The sequence below is a fragment of the Ochotona princeps genome, chromosome 10 (genome assembly GCF_030435755.1).
Source record: "Ochotona princeps isolate mOchPri1 chromosome 10, mOchPri1.hap1, whole genome shotgun sequence".
Taxonomy (NCBI): domain Eukaryota; kingdom Metazoa; phylum Chordata; class Mammalia; order Lagomorpha; family Ochotonidae; genus Ochotona; species Ochotona princeps.
The window spans coordinates 46,375,849-46,393,314 of record NC_080841.1 but is presented as its reverse complement, the minus strand read 5'-3'; the positions used below and the strand labels follow the sequence as shown (position 1 = coordinate 46,393,314).

The 17,466-nt window shown below is 35.1% G+C and overlaps 2 pseudogenes; both read right to left on the bottom strand.

Annotated features, from left to right (window-relative positions):
* Positions 1–10,649: 10,649 nt before the first annotated feature.
* On the bottom strand, positions 10,650–10,955 carry LOC131481327 (cytochrome c oxidase subunit 6B1-like; annotated as a pseudogene).
* Positions 10,956–16,459: 5,504 nt separating this feature from the next.
* LOC118759156 (U6 spliceosomal RNA) lies at positions 16,460–16,557 on the bottom strand (annotated as a pseudogene).
* Positions 16,558–17,466: the final 909 nt, after the last annotated feature.

Here is a 17,466-nt window from a genome sequence, read left to right as displayed (position 1 = left end):
TCTGCTTCTACTGAAATGTTAGGAATGTAAATTCTAGCAATATATTCTGAATGATCAGTTAGAATCCTGTTATCCTATTGTTTGTTTCTTTGTTTACCTATCTGTTTTTACTGGCCAATAAGGTTAAAGTCCTCACCTTGCATGCGCAGGGATCCCATATCGCCGGTTCTAATCCCAGCAGCCCTGCTTCCCATCCAGCTCCCTGCTTATGACCTGGGAAAGCAGTCAAGGATGGCCCAAAGCCTTGGGATCCTGCACCTTTGTGGGAGACCCGGAAGAGCTCCTGGCTCCTGGCTTCAGATTGGTGCAGCACTTGGGTAGTGAACCATCGGACAGAAGATCTTCCTTTCTGTCTCTCCTCCTCTCTGTGTATCTGCCTTTCCAATAAAAATAAATAAATCTAAAAATAAAATAAAAAAATAAAAATCACTGATAAAACTGATACATTTAATGAAAATGTTCATATATTGTCCAATTTTTACAGTCTCAAAAACAGTGATGTTTTGAATTAGTGTGACAGAACATCTTGACTAATTATATTAATGGTGAAATTTCTCCATATATATTAAAATGGACATTTTATGAGTGGGAAATGGAATTGTGCCTGCAACAAAAAATTTATAAATTTTAGTGTTGAAAAAGTCTCTTCTTATATAATAAAATTTTTGTTACATTTTCATAATAAGAATACTTACAGTAGAATCATTTTAATACACTAAGAATATTCTTAGCTAAGGCTGTTTTAAATTTAGAATTAAATATATTCTTTGGCTCAATTTGGATTACACATTTTATAGCTGTAAGAGGAAAACTGTATTTGGGACATTATACCAAAAAGAACATATATTAATGTGAATGTTGTATTTAGTGTAACTGGATTCTCCTCCTTCAATAGGAAATAAACAAAAACAAATACATGATTAAAATTTATAATGGGATATTGAATATGTAAAATTTATATAAGAACTTTAAACAATGACTAAATTTGTCAACAAACGTGTATCACCTGAGTTACAGTACAACACCTACTGAATTACCAGGTAGGATGCCATTATTGTAGCAATTTTTAGATTTATTTGAAAGGCAGAATTACCAAGGGCATGTGAGGGAGAAATACATCTTTCATCTTCTACTTCCTTCCTGCTGATGGTCACATCAGCTAGAGATAGGCAAAGCTGAAGCCAGGAGCCAGAAGCTTTAACGGGGTCTCCCATGTCGCTGCAGGGACCCAAGGCCCTAGGACATTTTCTGTTGCTCTTCCCAGATGTATTAGCAGGGAGCTGGGTTAGAAGTGGAACAGTTGGGACTCAACCCCGCACCCATATGGGATGCTGGCATTGCAGCTTGTGGTTTAATCTGATGAAGTTACAGTAACAGAATCATGGGATAGCATTTTTGAAGTCCACCTAAGTTTAAAAATGCTTTTATGCCCATTTCTTGAGTGGCTTGTTTGTTTTGACATTTTGGTTGTTTTGTAGCTCTTTGTATATTCTGGATATTAGCCCTCTATCACCTATGTCGTGTGCGAAGATCTTCTCCCATTCTGTGGGTTGCCTTTTTACTTTGTTGATTGTTTCTCTAGCTGTACAGAAGCTTCTTAGTTTGATGAGGTCCCAATTGTTTATTTTGGTCTTGATTTCTACTGCATCTGGAGTCTTTTTTAGGAAGTGAGGGCCTACCCCTAAGTGTTCTAGTGTGTTTCCAACATTTTCTTCCAAAAGTTTGAAGGTTTCTGGATGTAGGTTTAGATCTGTTATCCATTTAGATCTGATCTTAGTGTATGGTGAGAGATGTGGATCTATTTTTTTGTTTCTGCAGGCTATCAACCAGTTGTCCCAGCAGCATTTATTGAACAGACCTTCCCATTTGCCTGGGTTGTCGTTTGTCTTTTTGTCAAAGATTATTTGGCTGTATCTGTGTGGGTTTCCTTCTGGCGTTTCTATTCTGCTCCATTGATCTTCCTCTCTATCTTTGTGCCAGTACCACGCTGTTTTGATAACCACTGCCCTATAGTATGTCCAGAGGTCCGGAACTGTGATTCCCCCTGCTAACTTCCTGTTCTTCAGGATAGTTCTAGCTATCCGTGGTTTTTTGTGCTTCCAGATGAACCTTTGGATCATTGTTTCCAGTTCCATGAAGAATATTTTGGGCAATTTGATTGGGATTGCACTCAAGAAATGGGCATGGGAAATGGGCAGACACTTCACAAAGGAACAAACCCAAATGGCAAATAAACATATGAAAAAATGCTCAAGTTCCCTGGCAATAAGGGAAATCCAAATTAAAACATCAATGAGGTACCACCTAACGCCAGTAAGACTGGCCCACATGAATAAAAGCACCAACGACACTTGTTGGCGAGGTTGCGCGGAAAAGGGAACCCTACTCCACTGCTGGTGGGGCTGCAGGCTGGTACAGCCTCTATGGAAATCAGTATGGAGAATATTCAAACAACTCAAATTCAACATACCGTATGATCCAGCAATAGCACTCCTAGGAATATATCCAGAACACTTGTTCTATGAGAAACCAACATGTACTCCTATGTTCATAGCAGCACAATCAGTAATTGCAAAAACATGGAAACAACCAAAATGCCCATCAAAAGAGGATTGGATAAGAAAGCTATGGTTCATCTACTCCATGGAATACTACTCAGCTATTAAAAAAAACAAAATGCAGTTCTTTCTGGCCAAATGGGCCAAACTGGAAACCATAATGCTAAGGGAAATGAGCCAATCCCAAAAGGTTAAATACCACATGTTTGCCTTAATTTAAGATGATATGATGTTATGTATAACATGTTATGTTTTGAATGTTATATGTTGTGTATAAACTAAAATTGAAGTATAGGTGAGGTGGTCACAGAAGGTGGCTGGGAACCCGCATTTACTTTTAACATATTGGTTACTCATTACTATGTCAATTAATTCCATAATGATGTAAATTTTTGCTGATGGTATGTTGGAGCTTTCAATTGACTGGGATGATACTCTGCTGGCTCTGTCATCAGACCAGAGAGGGTATACCTAAGAAACCGTTGAACTTGACGGGACAATAAGATGCTGGACTCTATGTTTGGTATACGCTTGCAATGGGGAAATCTCAACTGAACTTGAGCTGTGGTTATGCAATAAGGTGGAGGAATCCACCATGGTGGGAGGGTTTGGGGAGGGGTGGGGAGAACCCAAGTATCTATGTAACTGTGTCACATAATACAATGTAATTACTGAAGTTAAATAATAAATAATTTAAAAAAAATGCTTTTATGGTGACAAAACTAAAGTTAAGTTTAACAAGTCTGGCTGTTTGCACAGTAACATGTCTTACGGAATTCAGTGAGCTCCATCCTTGTCCCACAGCTAGTTTGAGCAAGAACTTTTTCATAACTTTCTAAAATTAATTCATCAACGCCTTCAGGCACCTTTCCAATATGATGAAAGAACATGAGTTAGCAATAAGAAGTAGGGGCCAGCAATATGGTGCATCAACTACATCAGGCTTACTACCACCTAGAAACGTCAATCTTGGGGACAAAAAAAAATGATGTAAGAAAACCCGTTAGTTAAAATCCAGCAGAAATAACAGAATTTGACTTGGTTGCTGATAGGGGATGCTATTAAATTATGCTATGTTTTGCAAGCATGTATGTTAAAGAACACATGTTTAAAGAAAGCAAAGAAATTGATCATCTTATTGATCAAGTCTGCTCTAAAGCTTACATGTCAAAGAAGGTAAACTTGTTTCATTTGCTAATCATGATTTCATCTTCCTTTAACATTTAAAAGTTTTGGTAGAAAGCCTTCCTGCCAATAAAATATTGATATGCATTTTATCTTCTCAACAATCAAATCTTTGTTCCCTTGGTGTTATTTCACGTTACTCATGTTAAAACTGAAGTGATCTCAACATTTAAAAGGAATATTATCATCCTACAAATTAATCTTAAAATTTGATTATAGTCAGGTTAATTTATGGCTCACAACTTAATTTTTATACTTAATTGCAACGAATCTACGAAGAGGTATTTTAAACCATTTGATTAGTCATTAATCCAGCATTCAATTCATCATTTCATTCATTCCATATGTAATTGATTTGAAATCTCTTCACCTTCAGCTCAGCTTTGGAGCTTCATCTGTGCACAACCCTATTTTTTTTTTCCAAAACACTGCTGTCTACTATCCAATATCATGACCACCAAGAGGTTTTAAAAGAGCTTAGAGATAGAGAGAGAAAAATATACATATTATTTTTTACTTGAGTGGAAAACATCTTTTACATTTTGATTGATTCTTTATCTGGGCAAACATAATTTAAATTAATGCCTTGAACAGATATAAGAGCATTGGAGTCTTTTACATTGTTCAAAAACCTATTCCTTGAAGCTAATTTTTAAGATAACCTCACTCAGTAATCATAGGTACGTTCAATAAATTATAGATACTGGAATAAGAGACTGAAAATTTGCTTCAGGAAACTAAATTGCAGGGAGATTTAAGAAGTTAGACAAGACCATAAAGCAAATGATATAAGTGAGATAACCCTTTATCCATTATGATTCTGAAAATGGCTTTATTTTATGAATTTAGCAATATTGTATCATCTCCTGACATAGCTCAGAGTATGAGTAACTACAATGGGAAAATAAAATTTCAAATCATTAGATCACTCTGTATTTTACAATTGAAATTGCTGTTTTGCATATGGCAGATATGTGTAATGGCCAGTAGAGAAAATTTTGTCTTTCTAGTGTAAAAACCTCACGACATGAATCATTCAAACCTAATCAAAAATTATATAATTTCCCAGTACTGACTACATGTCTCTGTGTGAAGTATTTACTTTCTTAGAAATAGTCCCTGATCTTTTCACATGTGCCTTAACACTACTGACATTTAGTGTTTTTATGCCTTGTACAATGCCTGATCTATAACAGGTCTGAAATTGAATGTTTTATTCTAAGAAATGACTTTAGACAATAACGAGGTCCATATATCTCGTATTTTAATGAAACAGTAATTTCAGATGCTAGGGTATTTCAGGATGTCTTTGGAAAGTGGAATTGAATGATACAGTTGGGAAAAAAATGTTTGATGTGGTAGTTAACACATTCCTTTGAATACTTGCATCCATATGGCAGATTCTGGATTTGGATACCAACCCTGTTTCCAATTGTTTCCAACCCTGTTTCCAATTGGCTAACTTGCCAATCGATATCCAGGGTGGTGTCAAGTGATGGCTCACATGCTTGAGTCTTTGCAAACAGTGATTGGAACCTGGTGGAGACCCAGGCTGCTGGCTTCAGTCTGGCCCAGCTCAAGCTATTGTAAGCATTTGCAGAATGAGTCAGCAAATGGAAGATTCTCTGTATCTAATCAGTGAATGAATGAATGAATGAATGAACAAATAATGCTTAAAAAGATAAGTGCATTTTGTTGCAAAAGTTTGAAAGCCATGCACACTTTTTTCATGAAGTATCAGAATCTGAATACTTGTCACTATGTGAAATTCTCTGAAATATTACATCTCTGTGAATTTAAAAATGGCACAAAGGATAGCACTAAAATTATTTTGTTAATGAGATTAGAAAGTGATTAAATTTGAGATGCATTAATAATCTATTTTATACTTCATTAATAATCTGACCCCTGTGTTACAATAGAACTATAATCAGAAAATCACAAATTATGCATTTATATTTTATTCTTTTTTTAAAGTAAAATTTCAAATATGAATGCTTCTTATTTGATTTCATAATCATTAAAACTGAGGGTTATCTGGAAGTAGGCATATTAAGAAACCTTTAGGGGCTCAAGTTAACTCTTAAATTTCCAAACAATGTAAAATAATCATATTACTGTATCACAATATGCTTTTCTTAAAATTGCCAAAACAATGTACAGTTAAATGAACTATAATATATGTGCCTCTTCAGTTGTTCACTACATATTATTTTTAATATCCCACTTATAATAAATATTTTTTATTTCCCTAAGTTTTATCTCTATGTTCATTTTAGTATAATGGAAAAATACACGTGAAGCAGCTAAAATATGAAAGTTATTCTTATGTTATTGCTAAATGAATTCCATAACATTCAATTAACTTCATTTCACATTAGTTGTCAAATATGAAGAGTGAACTTTAATGAAATGTGACTCTGATTTTGAGACTTCTGACAGTTTTCAGATGTCATCACCTTCTCCTCCTTTCTTGTCCATATCCTGAGAAAAATCAGTGAGAATGCCCATATGTTCTTTCTCTAGGTACTGGAGGAATCGAGGCTATAGGAAACTATTTTTTTTTTTTTTTGTCGTGAGAATAGGTAAACCTTTACCAACCACTGTGCACGTTGTCCTCCTTCGTGTAAATAATTTTCTAACAGATTAGATGCCTATAAATATGAATAATCTCTAATACTGTCTTGGTGCATGTCTAGAGTTTACTAATCTCAACGAGCAAATGATTTCTAGGTCAGAAGTTGTTAATCTTATCATCTGTGAGACAATTGAAAACTCCAAACACTATGGACTTGGTCCATTATACTCAAGCTTTCCTCTCTAAAGCGTAGAACAGAGCTGGATCATCTGTTAAAGGAACGAATAAAAACTGGTACCAAAACCTACTGACTCCTATTCCATTTTTCTTCCTTAAAATCACAAAACTACCGGTGATTACATGGTAAATTTTTAGATAAAAGTATGTAATTGAATCAGAAACTAAGCTGGAAAAGATGCTTAAGATTCATTTAAAAATTATTTCTGTTGTTTAACACCATTGGATATAAAGAAAATAGAGTAAACTGATACTAAATCAGTAGAGAAAAAGCAGCACTCATTTAGTTTGATTGTTTAAGATAATTAGAAGTTCTTTTATACCTGAATGGATTCTCAATCATTCCTTGAGAAATTAAAAAAATCCAGCACAAAGCCTGCTGATCACATAAGCTGTATGCCAGCCAGGGTTCTCAGCTTGGCTGAGCTATAAATATCACTTAATTATTATAGATTTAGTGTGATCTGAATCCTGCAGTATGTAGAAGGAAAACTAGTTATGGGAAGATGATTTATTATTTCTTGAAATGTAACATTTTGTAATCTGATGTGGTTTACTTTAAGCAAAACTTGTTTACACATCCAGATAACACATTACATTTGAAAAAAACAACTGAAAATCAGTAAAAATCCATGGTGCAGTTACCCTAGATAGAAATATTGAAGTGGGTGGAATGGAGAGTTTAAAAATAATGTATTCTATGAGATGAATAAAATCGTCTTCACTAAGATTATACAATGAGGGCTTCACGGGGCTTATTCTCCAGGGAGTTTTTAATCAATATCCATGACAATTCACTCCTTTTCCTGAACTTTCCTGGTATATGGCTCAGGTATTTTTTCTGTTTACATTATGATATCCTCTTTTCCTGCATACATGACTTTAATTGTTTCTCACTATGAGTCAGTAAAGGGAACAAACAGTAGAGTTTGAATTTTTAGCTCAAGAGATAAATGTGAAACAAAAAAAGAACCCATCAAATTACGTGTGACTCCATATCTGCTCTTTCCTTAAACAAACAAACAAACAAACAAAACCTGTGTGTATGTGTGTGTGTGACAGAGAGAGAATCTTCCATCTGCTTTTTATATCCACAACTATCTGAAACAGCTAAGCCTGGCTGGGTCAAAGTCGGGAGCTCCTTCCACGTCTCCCACATGAGCAGCAGGAGTCCCTGGACTTGTCCATCTTGTGCTGATATCCTTTGCAATTTTGCAGGGCTGGATAGGAATCAGAGCAGTTAGGTCAAACTGGCACCCATGTGGGAAGCTGGCACTGCACACAAAGTCTCAACACATTATGCCATAACACCAGCCCCCTCTGTTATGTCTTGAGGTGGAACAATTATAAAATGTATTGGTTTAACGAATACTTGTATATTTGTCCCCAGTACTGAACAATCAGACCTGGGCTTACCAAGGCTGTTCAAGCTGCACTCATCTACAGTCATTTCCACAGCTACAAATTGTTCTTGCCTCTGGCTAGTTGATAGAGCAATTCCATTCTTGCAGTCTAGCCTTCTGACATGTTAGCTTAATCTTTGCTAGTTGTCTTAAGGCAGTGTTTAAAGAGAGCAGGACCAATGTGCAATCCCTTATCAAACTTCCATTTGTGCCATACTTGCTCATTTATTATTGTGCAAACTAAGTCATGTGACCATCTCAAAGTCAGTAAAGGAATGGGTCACATGTGAGCATGGAAAGTGACAGGTATGGCTACGGAATGGCCGCGAGAAGCCACTCCATGACCCTTGCTCTGCATAAATTAGGACACATGTAGAAGCAAAATAAGTATGAGATGATATAAAATTAATTCACTTTGCCTAATTAGTGGTTCTTTCAAACTCATAAAACTGTTCAATAGTATGTCCCACTAAATTGAAATGTAGACATGTTTTAACATTCTAACCAATATTACATTTTTAGCTGTATATATGCCTTAAATGCTGATGACATCATCAAAAACTATCTAAATTCATGAAATTCCCACCTTAGAAACCTGCTTTTATAAGTTTTAATATTTTTTCTTGCATCTTGACAAATTTAAGCAGTTTAATGGAACTCACAAGTCTTGGTTTGGGGCTCAATAATTATTAACTTAGTTCATTGCTTCAATGCTATTTGACTTCACATCATTTAGCTTCATTAACTTTGAGAAAAGCCATACTTAATGTTATGCATCCTTTTTAAGTAGTTTTGATCATGAATTTTTGTCGAATAGTATGATAAGCAATGATCTTACTAAAATTACTAATGATCTTGTAAAATTCATTTTTTACTACTATTATACTCAAACTGAGTAAGTGCATACATCTAAATAATTTTATGGAATAACATAATTGTGGTAAGATGGGAAATTCGAACTTGTGAACCTAGCTGTTTTTACAAATTACTGGATTTTTAATAGAAACAGTGGCCTTCTAACTTGATAGCTCCATGGTTCTGAAATTCAGAATGGGGAAAATGCTTACTCTTTTACAATAAAGGTATACTTTTTTTTTTTTTTTTTTTGGCTACCTCCAATAGTTGTATTATGAGTTCCACCTGCTGGTTCACTCCCTAAATGGCTGCAACCACCGGAGCTGAGCCAATCTGAAGCCAGGAGTCAGGGTCTCCCCCCCATTTCTCCCTCTTGGGTTCAGGGTCCCAAGGCGTTGGGCCTTTCTTCGCTGCTTTTACAGGCCATACGCAGGCAACTGGATAAGTGGAGCAGCTGGGACACCAACTCGCACCCAATGGGATGCCAGACCTTGCAGTTAGAGGACTAACTTGTTAAGCCCACTGCCTTGACCATTCATTAAAATGATTCTTTTAGACAGAAGTTTAAGGATATACTTGATCATTCTTAATATTATAGAATACATTTACTAGCTTGTAAAATGATTGTGTTGTCTTGATTATCCAGGTAATCACTTATGTTACCCTAATGCCAGAATCTTTTACACAGACTTTTTTTCAATTAAACTGATAATTTAATGTTGTTGCATTCTTTAACTGTGTTACATGATCTTGCATTTGAAAAAAATACTTGTTTGGGGAATGGCATGGTGGCATTTCAGGCTAATCCTACACTGGAGGCCCTGGATTCAAGAGGGATGTCTGTTTAAATACCAGTTGCCCCACTTTTGATCCAGATTCCTGATTGTGGCCTGGGGAAAAAAAAAACACAGTGGAGAGCAGCTTAACTCCTCCGGCCTCTGCACCCAACAGGGAGAACTTGAAGAAGCTACTGGCTCCTGGCTTCAGATGAGCTCAGATATGACTGTTGCAACCATTTGTGGAGTGAACCAGTAATGGAAAATTAATCTCTCTCCCTCCCTCCCACTCCTCTGTGTATCTGCCTTTCAAATATAAGTAAAATCTTTAAAAGAAGTATTTGTTTCAAAATTAAAATGTTATTTTCCCTTTTACTATATGCTTAATAACAATTATAACTGGCATACATTAACATTTGTGAAATTAATCTCTTTGAAATTATGTGTTCAATTTTTTAAAAAAATGAATAATTTTAAGAAGTAAATATCAATGTTTGTATATATTTTACATGCCCGTTAAGAAAATTAAAGTTAATTAAATGACTACAAATCAGTATATTTTGAGGAATTATCCTTAATTTACTACTGGAGTCTACATGCTGAAATATGTTTGAAAAGAGTTTAATTTATATTAATTTATAGGGTTTTCCAGCAAAAATGTTTTGTGACTTTCAGATGTTTACTTTCTTTTCTCTATCATCATCCACTTCAACTTTTCTATTTTATTTATCTCCAAAGAGATTATTATGTCAGATTCATTAGGTAAGAGTAGAATGTAATGGACAAATAGATAACAGATGATTGCCACCACGTGATGCTCGGCATCTGAGGCTCTAAGGCTTGCGAACATCCTATCTAAGCATAGTATCACATTAGCGAAAGGTAAGAGTTGGCAAAAGTGTAAGACAAATATACAAAAAAGTAATGCATGACATGTAATTTAAAGGATAAAAAGCATTGTGTGTTTTTATGGAGACAGCATCTCTCCCCAAGGAGGTTTTATTTATAATGGTTCAGTCATGATTCAGGTTACAGGGCAGGGGTCAGTGTTTGCAGGTCACCCTTGACCACCCAAGGAGCGGGATTGAGGAGCTGGAAGTGGGTGGAGCCAGTTCAGTTCTATCTTGCCAGGAAAGGTGCCTTCTATGCAGCACTCCTCTCAGGTGGAGATCCTGGAGTTGGGGCAGAAAGATTTGTACACACACGGGTACCACTAACACACACAGGCATCACCTGCTTTCGCTGGTACAGCGTTCTTGCAAGCAGTGGAAGTCCAGCTCTTGTTCTGATTCTGGTTGGGGAAGCAGCTGTCAAAAGGAGCAGTCTTGTAGTTCTTGATCTTGGTCTTCACATCTTCAGCCATGAAGCTGACTGGTCACGACACGCCTGAGGTGCCTCTCAGCTCAATATGCCACTCAGCAGAGATATCAGACAGAATGCCAACAGCTACTTTATTATCCATAAATTCAACTTAGAGAATATTTTCTGATTTATATATTAAACGACTTGATATAGAATTGATTACTTCCCATCATCAACTCACATTTTGAAGTCATAATCTGCAGGACATCTGAATGTGACTCTGTTTGGAGGCAGAGCTTTTGAAGAGGTAATTATAGGATAATGTGGTTATTTCCATAGATTGTAGCCTATTATGACTTGTCGATGTAAGAAGAGGTTTTGATACAGATAGATACATAAGAAAAATTGTGGCTAACACATCAGAGGAAGATAGCATCCACAAGTTGAGAGGAGAGCGGTCTGAAAAGAAACCCTGACTCACCTTGAATTTGTCTCTAGAATTATGAGAACTTAAACTTCTGTATTGTTCTTTGTTAACAGAAGCCTTCAAGAATTAATAAGATAGTCTGTCCCTTTGTGTTTAGTACTTATGGTTTCAAAAAAGGAAATTTTCTTTGCATAATATGAAGAGGCTTGTCTGCAAATCTGATGATTGACAACACTGCATCAAAAACTTTATCCTTGATACGGGGTTTTGAGGAGCTTCAAACAAAACATTGCCCCTTTCATCTCCCATAAGGATATCTAAGTATTTAGTGTGTCCTACTAAAATGAAAACTTGAACAAGAGTATCAGTGTTCTTCAGTGCATTCTAATGTATTTACAGTTTTGCATTATGATCACTAGCAAACATATAACTTCTTATTTAAAAAAATGAGAATGTGACACTCCACAACTTGGCTTGCAGTAAAATCACATTGACAGCTTTGTCAAAGCACCCTGACATATCTCCATTTTCCACTAATTCACAGCCAGTGGGGATGGCCCTTTCATGTTATGATGCACTGCCCTGATATACCAGTTCATAAATTTTGACAGTTTTATCAAGTACAGCATTTGAAAACATGAAGTCATTTGTCTCATGCATGTTCCCTGTCTAAGATTTTAGTACAGTGTTTTGTTGGTGTGGTTACAAAATCTCAGGTGGTATTTCAACAGACTAGCTGTACCACTGTATCTATCAATGATGTTTACCTTCTTTGAATTTTTGTGCAGTTAAGACAATTTGTATAAAATACTTCATTCTGACATATCATAGAAAGCAAACTTTACTGAGTAAAAGACAGTTGCATTCTTTGTTTTGGCATAGATCTGTCTTGGTGACCAGAGCTCTATTACAAATGTTTCCAAAGACTTCTAGATCAGTTTGTTCTGTGAAGTGACAGTAACACATATGTCAGCAACAGTTATCAACTATGAGTCTCAGAAAATGTATAGGTTAATATCTCAACTGTGAGTCATTACTAGAAGTTCTTTGATTCTGACATTCGGTTGATAAAATGTGCTAAATGTATATTGTTTCTTTGAAATTATTTTTCTGTAGTTTTGCTATTTGGTGAAAAAAACATGATCTCACTGAATGTTTACTCATGATCCTCTGTAATGGGTCATAGTATGTGCACACTGTAGAAACTTGGGATCAGTAAATAATGAAATTGAAAGGAATTACATTCTAGAGATAAAATTTTTAATTGAATATATTTTTGTGAAATTGGGAAATCAACAATTTGAATAAAGGTAAAAATTTTAATGTGAAGTACAAATTGTAATTATAGGGACTAATGGATCATAAAAATTAAAGGTATTATAAGAACACTTCTACTTCCTATTAGGGTATTACGAAGACAGGATCCTGCTTGCATGGGGGAAAAAGTATGTATACATATACTGAGCTTCAAAAGAGTGACAGGAAATAATCTTGAGAAAGTAGGCATAAGGTATCAATAAAGCTGTCATGAATGGTCATAAACCCATAGTGAAGGACCTATGCAAAGTATGGTCAGGCAAAGTTGGGAGATGCCTGAAGGCAGGAATAAGAGAAATGAACTACTTCTTATGCAATTGTGGGGATGAAAAGGGAGGATTGGAATTGCAAGTATCCTAAAAGAAAAAAAAAATCATCAAATAATCTGTCCTGGTTTAACAGAGGCACATCAGAATGGGTTCAGAACCATAGGGAATCCAGAAAGGCTGTAGAAAGTCAGGAAGTTCAGAGTGTAGACGTTTATACATACAGTCAGTCTAATTGAAACTTTCCCACACCAGTTCAATCCTACAAATATTTCAAATATTCAATCTCAATCACCTTTTCTTAGACAACACAAAATAAAGAGTATGCATGCTCTAGAAAATAGGGCAAAATTGGGCCCAGCACAACGGCCTAGTGGCTAAATCCTTGGCTTGTAACTGCCGGGATCCCATATGGGTGCCAGTTTGTGTCCCAGCTGCTCCACTTCACATTTAGCTCCTTGCATGTGGCCTGGGAAAGCAGTGGAGGGCGGCCCAAAGCCTAGGGACCCTGCACCCACGTGGGAGACCTGGGAGAGGCTCGTGACTCCTGACTTTAGATCAGATCAGCTCCCACCATCGAAACCACTTGGGGAGCGAAGTAGCAGACAGAAGATATTTCTCTCTTTGTATCAATCTGCTTTTCCAGCAAAAATAAAATCTTTAAAAAGTAAAGATAAAATAAAATCTTTAAAAAGTAAATAAAATAGGTAAAACTACATCAATACATTGACCATCTTACTGAAAATACCTGGAATGAAATTTAAAATATAGTATGGTACTGGCATAAATGAGGTGTTTCATAAAGAAAATATAGGGTAAACAGAGGTCAATATATGGGCAAGTCCATCATGTGAGTCAGAAAACAGGAATTATAAGCAGCGATCATAAATATTTAAAGCACATTACAAGAAAAAATGGTTGTTATATGCCAAGAAGGACAGTAATGCAGGAAAAAATTACAGTGCACATAAAAGAATTCAAAAATCAAAATACCCAGTAGTGGAATTTAAATTTGTATTAACTAAGCAGAAAATTGAACAGTACAGTAATAAGGAGTGCCTTTAACTGCATGTTATTAAACATTTTCTTATGTTGACAATGAAAAATGAAGCATCTTATAAATGATTTTATTAAATATTTTATAAACATATACTTGTGTGGTTTTATGGGATACAGTGCAATATTCCAACACATAAGTACACAGAATAATTAATCCAACTAAGCAGGTATTTATATATCTATATAGATATAGATACATATAGATAGATTTCTTTATCTCCTTTTAGTTTAAAGGGTATAAGCTCCATGATTCTAATTCATTATAATGTATGTAATACATTATTAGGAGTTATAGTTGCTCCATTTGGCTCTGGAGAGATAGAAATTATTGCTTATAACTGAATGTGTGTTGGTATATATTAAATAATTCCCTCTATTTTATACCTTCTTTCCATCTGTAGCACTCATTAGTGTAAGCTTGTACTACATTTTGTAAAACTTTATATATATATATACATATATATATACACTTTATATATATATACACATATATATATACACACATATATATGTATATATATACATATATACACACATATATACACACATATCAGAAAGCCTAAAACATTCAATTCTTTCATATATATATATACACACATATATATATATACACGCATATGTGTGTGTATATATATATATATGAAAGAATTGAATGTTTTAGGCTTTCTGATTGTAATTTAAGTAATTCCATGTTTCATCTAATTTGACACAGAGGCCAAAATTCCAGACTTTGTTATTGCTTAATAATTTCTCTGTGGATATACCCATGTATACATACCTTTATTCATATATTGATAAGCATCTGAGTTGATTTCATTTCCTGCTCTTGGCAATAGTGCAACAATAAACGTCGAAGTGCAGTTGTCTCTTTCATATGCTGAGCCCATTTCCTTCAGAAACATACTCAGTTATAGGCTACCTGAGACACATGGTAGAACTATGTTTAAAGCTTTTTTAAGGAATCTCCATACTGATGTCAAAGATTGCTGTACTATAATCTTCCAGCCCTGTATAAGGGTTCTCTTTGTTCAATATCCTCACCAGCATGTTATTTATTGTAGTTTTGATTTCTGACATGAGATAGAGTGTGAGAGAAGTCATTGTAATTTTGCATTTCCCAGATGGCTAGTGATATTAACCATTTTAAAATGGATGAGTTGGCCATCCGTATTTCTTTTGAGAAATGTCTTTAGGTCCCTTATCCATTACTCAGCTGAGTGTTCCTTTTTGTTGAGTATTCTAAGTTCCTCAGATATTTTGAATGTGAATCCTTTTCAGGTACACTCTTGCAAATATATTCTCTCTTCCTGTAAGTTGTATCTTCACACCTCTGGTTATTTCTTTTGCTATGCAGATGCCTCTTTTCTGAATTAATTCCATTTCTATACATTCGCCTTTTTGCCTGTGCTCTTGGAAAGTTATAAAAATTTGTTGCCTACGAAAAAATATTAGAGTGGTGTTCCTATGTTTTCTTCTAATAGTTTCTTAGCCTGAAGCTTTACATTTAGCTTTATATCAAATTTAAGTTTTTGATAGGATGGAAGGTAAGGTGGAATCTGATTTGCTGCCTCTAGATACTCAGCTTTCTCAGCATCACTCATGGGAAAGATCCCTTAATCAGTACATGTTCTGGGCACCTTAGATTAGTTGGCGTAAGGTGTGTAAACTAATTTCTGAGATCTCTAGCCCACCATTCTTTGTTTTCGTCTTTTTTCTAGTCCTATGCTGTTTTCCTACAGTGTGTCTATGGTATGTCTTAGAATTTGAAATAAGAATTTATCTAGTTTTTTTTTTCTTTTGTTGAGTATTACATGAGCTATCACTGTTCCCTCCAATTGAGTACCTTAAGAAGAACCTGGAATTTAATCATAGCTGAGGCTTAGACTTGACCATTCTGACAAGGATGTGAGAAACCTGAGTGATATACTAACTGATGCACCAACTCATTTCTCCCATTACACACACACACACACACACACACACACACACTATTATTATTATTATTACTATTTCATGATAGTTTTGTTGGTACCATGATTCCTACCTCCTCTTTCCCCTTCCTCCCTTCTATATTTCCTTTCCCACTTTTTTTCCTCATTTTTTCTAAGAAATTAAATATACAAGAGAGAGTGTTTCTGAGGCTTGTCAAAAATAAGTCCTAAGTTCTGGTTAGCTGCAAATGCTGAATGCATACATGGTTCAGGGGCATTGCAGTACCAATCAGCCAAAACTAAGCACCTTAGGCAGTCCACAGAAATTCCAGAATGATCTATTCTTAATAGATGAGCCAAAATCACCCTAAAACTTACTGTAGATCAGCTGTAAGAAAACTAAGCAGTTTCAAAAAGTTTATCTGCAGGAAATTCTCCTATCTGCCCAAGCAAAATCCAAGATTATTTAAATTAGCATTTTAGGCAATGATGAAGTATTGTTTTTTCATTATGCAGTATAGTGGATACTAAAATTACATTATTAAGCACTTAAATGTCATGAGTGTAACAAAGGAAAGGTTTATGTGTCATCCTTGCACAGGGGCCATGCTAATGTTCTCTGTATCATTCCAGTTTTAGTATATGTGCTGCCAAAGTAAGCATATGAAGTAAAATTTAAATTAAATCAGTATACATTTAGAATAAATGACAACTGGCTAACATGTTTAATGGCTACATTATTAAATAATTCTGCTTTAAATAAAAATATAAATTTTAGATATTAAGTCATATAAGGTCTCTAATACTAAATCAAAGAGAAATCTGAAAACAAGTAACAAATTATTAAGCAGAGCGGGGAAGAAATAAGGCAATAGAAAAACCTACAGATTTATTATAGAATTATTATAGAATTATAAAGTGAAGTAAGCTATAAAATAATGACATATTTAAAAGATATGGGGGAAAAAGCATCTTTTTGATTTGCTTATTTGATTTCTTAAACATGCCAATCCATGACACAGTGACCACTGATCTTTTTACACGCTTACAACTAGTCAATATATTCCTTGAAAATTATGTTTCATTTATGAAATTTTAAGAGCCCATTCTTGAATAATATTTAGTGAAAACATACCAAATTCTAGTTAATGCTTTGTTAGCTCTCACTAATTTTAACTTCTGAATAGGCCATTGCTATTTTTAAAGGTAGACTTCAGCTTATTTAAGTTTATCCTGTCTCCAAAAATCTCAAAGTTTAATGCCCTTAATAAGTCTCAGTGTTTATTTAGGTTCACTGCTCTAATGCCTGGATCAGCTGCGGGTGAGCCAAGAACTTCTGCATCTCCTTTATAGGAGGCAGGGGATATTTGTTCTTGAACCAATGTTTGAAGAGCACACATTAGCAAGAAATGTGGATTGGCTTGGATCTGAACCAGACTCTAATATACATGCAGACATGCCAAACAGCAGCTTATCCTGCTGTATTGTGATGCCAACACTTCTAAAGCAGAAATCCCAAGTGTGGCATGTATCTAAATACAGAAAAATACAATATAAATAAATCTTTATGGT